Consider the following 6742-nt stretch of genomic DNA (forward strand, 5'->3'; position numbering starts at 1 on the left):
TATTCTGACTGGATTCAAAATATCAGGAATGAGCAGCATCGAGATTTTATATGGTTCATACTGCAGCCTCTACTTGCTCTGCTGCATTCATTTGTTATGACTTTTTTTTAAGAAAAGAATTAGCAAGAGTGTTTCTTCCTTCTCTCCCTTCTCTCTTCATGTTGACTCTTTCCAAAATCTAGTATGCAAATACAGACACTATATTAATAAACTTGAGCTTATATTCCCATGCTCTCCACATTTCAAGACAAATATCATACCGAAACGATAGGTAGAGTGCATCTATAATTGAATTAGCCTTGGAAGCAATTTGCCCACATGGTACACTTGTAATATTCTTCCCAGAATAAATTTTTAACCATTTGATAATTAGCTTAGCCATACCTGTGACAACGAGTAAATTGTAAAACACCAGAACAGTATCTTAATTATCCTTCCTAAAGAGACCAAGCAATAATTTGCTTAATCGCAACAAGGGATGAAATAATGTAAGTAATTAAGTAAGAAAGTATTCCCACATGATTATACCCTTTCGTAATAATGTTAGGAAAAAAAAGGGAGAAGGTGAGGCATTAAAAATGAATACCATAAGATTTCATATAGGAAATATCAAAACAGAAAACAAATTGTGATTACAAATAATCACTAAAATATCAAAGGGTCCGAGCAAACATAAAAACAATTTTTAGCTACATAATTTCTCTAATCCTAGTCTCTTTAAATTCTGTAGCTCTATAACCTTTCACTGCAAAATTAAACCAAATGCTTCTCCTTTCACAAAATACAGATAAGGAGAAAGCACTGCAGTTATTTAGCCTCAGTGATAGCTGCTTCTTTTTATTTTTATTTTGTAATATGAAATATAGGATGTTTTCCTTGTATTTCCTGCAGACAAAAGATCTTTCCTAGAAATCCAGGTAATTTCAAGAAATCTGTTCAGCTGCATATCAAATGCAACTGTAAGTACTTGATAAACAGATTGCACTCATTTATTTTTACTTGTGTTCTTAAAATTAAAGCTAATGCTTACCCTCCTTATCAGCTTAAAATTCAGAAAAGAAATTTCCACATTTGATCAATCATACACTCCTTTATTAATGCAAAAACATTTACCTTCACATAGCCAATGAATATTATACTTCTGCATGAATGAAAAAATGGGTCTCAAATCTGAAAATTAAAAATAGATACTACCTACAATAATGTATTAAGCATGATCGGCGAAAGAAATGCCAATGAATATGTGACAGAAATTATATGAGCCCACTGTATTCATTACTTGAGGTTTTTTCTCCCATATTTTTATTGTGAGGAGTAACAAATAAAAAATACAAGTGTTTGCTAATAGGATTCACATCTTATTATTGGTGCTGATTTGCAGTTTTCCTTAACTCGCCATGATTACTTTTTTAGAAGCTTTCACTTTTCCCCAGCTGATCCTCATCTTGTTAGGCAGCATTAATGACACTTCAGTCATTGTGGCTTTCAAGCAGAGCCCTTCCAGAGTGAACAGAGAGTTGACATTTCCTGACATTTTCCCAACTAATTACAGGACAAATAATTAAGCATGTTCTCCTATGTAACAAATGAAGGCAAAAGCCGTCTGTCAGCAATGTTGATTGATGACACTCTGGGAGACTTTATCTGATGGGTCCTGCCATGCGGTAGAGGGGAAGCAAATTTATTAGAATGAACAATGCAAATTCTGAGTCATCTCATCCAGTTATGCGCCAAAGCAATATCCATGTCAAGGTGAATGTGACAATGAAAGCAAAATATTTGCATTTTGTGGAGCAGGTTGAAGGGGAAATCAGAGCAAGAAGATGACAGGCCTAATTATTTTGGCTCATACAGGCTAGGACAGCTGTTTCTGGTGTCCTGAACAAGGCTGTCACACAGGTAACTAAATAGGTCTGCATATAAGTCTGTATCCAACACTGTACGGAGATGTCTACCACTAATGACCAACGCTAATGTTACTGCCATCCCTGAAAAACAGTAAATGTGTCACAGTGCACCTTCTGTATGGCAGTCAACATTTCGCTACATAATTACTTGTTAGTGAATTAATTCCTATCTGTCAGTATCTATGCCAGTGTCATTTTTAGACCATTACGAAATTATGCCATCACTATAGCAACTGCAAGCACAGTTAAAAGGCAAAACAGTTCAGATACTCAAGAAAAGTGCCTAGTTAGGCAGAAGACTAATAATGTAAAATTCAAATTGTGATGTTGCTGTCTGCCATCCTAATTTTCTTTATCTTGATTATGCGTTTGATCATTGATCATTAAACAATAATTTAAGGTTTCCAATTTCAATCCATGATTAATATTTAATATAATTAAAACCTCAGCCATAACAGCATCTTTCCTATAAACAGACGCACACCGCGCTGTCATTGCAATTAATTAGGAGCTAAAAAGTGACATGCTCAAAAAATGAATCCTAATATCAGAGTTTACATGCAAATAAGAATAACTGATAGCATCAGGATGTTCTTTTCTCCCTGCTTTCTTTGTGGATTGTAAACAATGCCAATCTTAAAATCCTGTATCCTGACTCATTTCTTGGTTTTTTATTTATTTCTTGCATGCATTCCATTTATCCAAGGAAACTCAGGACCCATCTTACCATTAGCACCACTACTTACAGATTTCAAGATGCCATCTTGTTCACAGCAATATATTCAGAGGCTTAAGATAAATTATGTAAATTAAGCTGTCTAAAATCTTTCAGACTGTTGAAGTTTCTAGTGACATGTAGAAAAAAATTGCTGATATCTACAACTACCTTAAATGCATACAAGTCTAGGTTAAAGTAGGGAATTCCTCATATGGAGAAAGCATTTCTTCATTTGCATCCTTCTCTATTTTATGTAAATGCACAAATAAAGGAGAACAAATTCTTCTAGAAACTTTCAGCACATATTCATCATGTTAATCTATGCAACATTGTGGCTTTTGTTAGAGTGCAAATGTTAGAGTTGCGCATTTCAAATGATGTTAGACAGCAATACGGTGGCCTCAGCTACTCTAACTCAGGGGAAAGAGAATATGGAGAAATAATACTACATTTGGAAAACTCGTAAGAGGCCAAATGTGTTGGTGAGTTTTGGGTTTGGTTTTTTGATTGTTGGTTTGTTTTCATTTTTTGGGTTTCTTGGGGTTGGGTTTTTTTTGGGGGGGGTTGGTTTTTGTTTGTTTGTGTTTTTTGCATATTTGTTTTTTGTTTTTAACTATTATTTTAGGAAGAGAAGAAATAAAGTAAAACTTATGATCCTGTTTTCTTTTCAGTGTTAATAATATATGGCCAGTCAATTAACCTTAGTAGGTTAACTGCTTTGAATTAGCTCTCTGGCATCAAAATATATATTTGTAAAAAGTTGGAGCTTTATTCTATGAATGCACATATGGCAGAAACGATGTGAATATCTATTGGTTTTCGTCTTTCTTAACATAGATATTGTTTTCATTACTACAGTGTGTGTTTCTAGCAAGAAAATCAAATTAAAACTCAGCCAATCAGCTGAAATTAAAGCTGAATCTTTCCAGAAGAAAAACACGTAATGATTATAATGCAAATGTGTTGATCATTAATGTTCTTCACTTTAAGTTACCTGACAAATAAATGCTTACTTTTGACTAAAGAAAGACCCTTTCATGAGATGAGAAACATCATTATTTCCTCTTGCCACATGAAGGTATTTCTTTCACTAGGATCTACAAAACAGACAGTCAACCTTCCTTCTCTCTCTCCTAACTTCACACAGACTATTAGCATGATGGAATTGGATAAACTTTGCAAAAATGTCTAACTGCAGTATTGTTCTGAGGTAGACCACTGCTCTGAAAGTGATGGGAAGATTTAATTTCTGTTCTTAACAAGGTTAGAAGAGTTGGGTTCTTGGTTAACATTGACCACTAAATGAGTAGGAATCAATAGTTCCTCACTAATGCCACAGTAAGCCAACTCCTTTATTGACCTTTCTATTAACACTAAGCAGCTGAAAGGCAGGTGAAAAATAGACTAATCATTTTAATTTTTTAACACCTACCAAATCAAGTGTTTCACTGGTATTACAGTGGTCTTCTGCCAGTCCTCTCATGTATCTACTTGCATTGTTTCATGTTCTGTCAGATTTCAAAAAACCTCACTTCAGATTTATTTATGTGGTGATTGACACTAAATAGTGTTCTTAATCCAGGAGTAGCTATAAATTTAAAAAAAAAAAAAAAAGAGGCAGAGATGAAATAAAAAGGCTTTGTCCAATTAAAAAACTTTTCGTATATCACAGTTACTTAGGGACACTTTTAAGACAAGTAAACAATGAATGAGCTTGATAGATATGATATACAAATTTGATACAAAAAGCCAATGGGAGAGTTTCTGTCTAATGATCCCAGTCAATCTAATTAATGTATTCTGCTACATTACATTTTAAGAAGTGACCATTGTATAATACACTTTGAAATATGCACAAGCTAATGGGATAAGATACAAAAATTATTATGCTGACAGTAAATCATATTACATTCCTAATAAGCATTAACTAGATAACTAGGTCAAAGCAGTATTATCTTAATTGATTTTTCAAAAGAAACCTGACAGAAAAATGTCAATGCTCGAATATTTCTTCATGCATCATTAAAACAAGATTGGCTTTTAACAAAAGAAGAATCCTTCACAGAATTGATTCTTGCTTCAGGCTGCCTGCAAGTAAGTGTATTACATAAAAATCTATACAGGATATTAAAACAACACCATTCTGCAAGACAGTTACAATTAAAAGCTGACACCCCCCACCATGTGTCTACTACAGTAGCTTGCCAGTAAATGCATTTAAAGTCTTCAGAGCCATATATGAATATCAGTCAGTTTTACTATTTGAGTGAGAGGGACACAGCCCCTCCACCCCACCCCCTCCCCCCCCCACACCCTAATCAGAGCTTTCAATCGAATCAGTACATTAACAACTCACCCATTTCATTGCTATATAACAATTAAAGAAACATGCAAGGAAACAGGAAAAAATACTACCTTGGAATTATAACCGTAAATATAAGCTGTACTTCTTACAAAACAGACATTTCAGTGTGGACAGAGCACTGTCTTGACATCAGAAATTTCCAACAGGTATTGTGACACAAAATGCAATATGCAGAACAAATAACATATGATATCATCAGTAGAAGAATGTTACATAAGTTCAAACAATAGATCACGTTTCAAATGCACATATATATGCATATGTTCAGAGAAATGTTTGCTGATCCATCTAAAGATGAGTAGCTCATAAATCTCAAAATCATGAATTCTAGTACCTTTGTGGCTCAGTAAGGACTAAGTTTTGTGTAAATGATCACAGCTCATTTGCTTGGATTGTGCAGTTTGTGAAGTTAGAAGCAGAAAATGCACTTAGTAATTTCTGATAATTTTTAATATATTGTTTATACAAGAACTTTCTTAGAAATAGATAATATTGTTACCATTTATTCAATGCAAAATAAATTGATCACTAAACATTTTTCTGCCAAAAAACCCCTGAGATTTGCTAAAAAAAAAGCCGACATGGGCTCTTCAGCATGTAAATTTTCCTTAATGCTGAACATATTTTTGTTCCCACCATGCAATTTGTAAGTCATTATAATCTTAAAAGTAAGGAGGGATGATAATAGAATTTTTAAAATGTTATTTCAGGGACACAGGCTCCACAAAGGCTGTTTTCAGTCCTTGGAACAGCAAGAAGGAATGGAGCATGGTAAACCTTCAAGTTCTGTAAAGATCTAGACTGCCAAGAATGATTTGGACCATAAGCCTGATTCAGAAGGGAGCTATCTCCTTCACCAACTCTGCCCCGTTTAGCTCTAGACAATTTGGGTTTTTATATCACCACTTGATTTGAAAGTACAGTTTTACATAAATTCTCTGAGATTTCATAGTGGGAAGTGTCAGAAGTGTGGTTCTCTTCTAACTCATTTTTTTTTAAGTCAGGTGTAAAACCAGGTGTAAATTTTCTAGAAAGAATGGGGTCTGATAATCTCTGCTATCTATCAGGTTAGCCCAAAAAAGGTAACTTGAAAGCTGATTGCAAAGATCTGTTTATATTTTCTCAAAGTTCAAATTAAGCCTTGAATGAAATTATAAATCATTGATTTCAAAGTGAATTAATTCTCCACTGAGTTCATAGATAGCCTGTGAAACCTACTGCCAAAAAGTATCCTTGAGGACCAGAATTTAGCAATAGCCGAGAACGGACCACAAATTTCTATAGAGTTCAAATGTATCCCTAGGTAATTGTTCAAAAAGCATAAAGAAAATTACTTTACTGTCTTGCTGTGTTATGTTGTTTGCTGTACTGTGGATTCATTCACCAATTTCTTTAGATACTCAATTACTTGCTGAATTTGTTCTAACTGCAATTTTGTTCTTCATATACACTTTGCATATACTTAGAGAGCACTCAATGAACAACATTTTGGTTTTGTATTCTCCAACTTCTCTTCACATTCCTGCCTGGCTTTTGGCTGTCCTCAAGGTTTAGTTGTGTCAATGTATTTCATAGATGTTTTATCTCCTGCCTCTTTCAGGAGTAAGATCATAGATCTTCAATAATAGATCATTATTGAAGATGTTAAATAAGATTCAGTTTGCACACTTTTTTGTTGCATCCTTCTCAAACCCTTCCCCAGAAAGATACCTTATTTTTTGTTATTTATGAGGGTTTGTGACTTAATTTTTC

The sequence above is a fragment of the Chamaea fasciata genome, unplaced genomic scaffold (assembly GCF_029207755.1).
Source record: "Chamaea fasciata isolate MVZ Bird 193981 ecotype frontalis unplaced genomic scaffold, bChaFas1.0.hap1 SCAF_1, whole genome shotgun sequence".
In the NCBI taxonomy this organism is placed as follows: domain Eukaryota; kingdom Metazoa; phylum Chordata; class Aves; order Passeriformes; family Sylviidae; genus Chamaea; species Chamaea fasciata.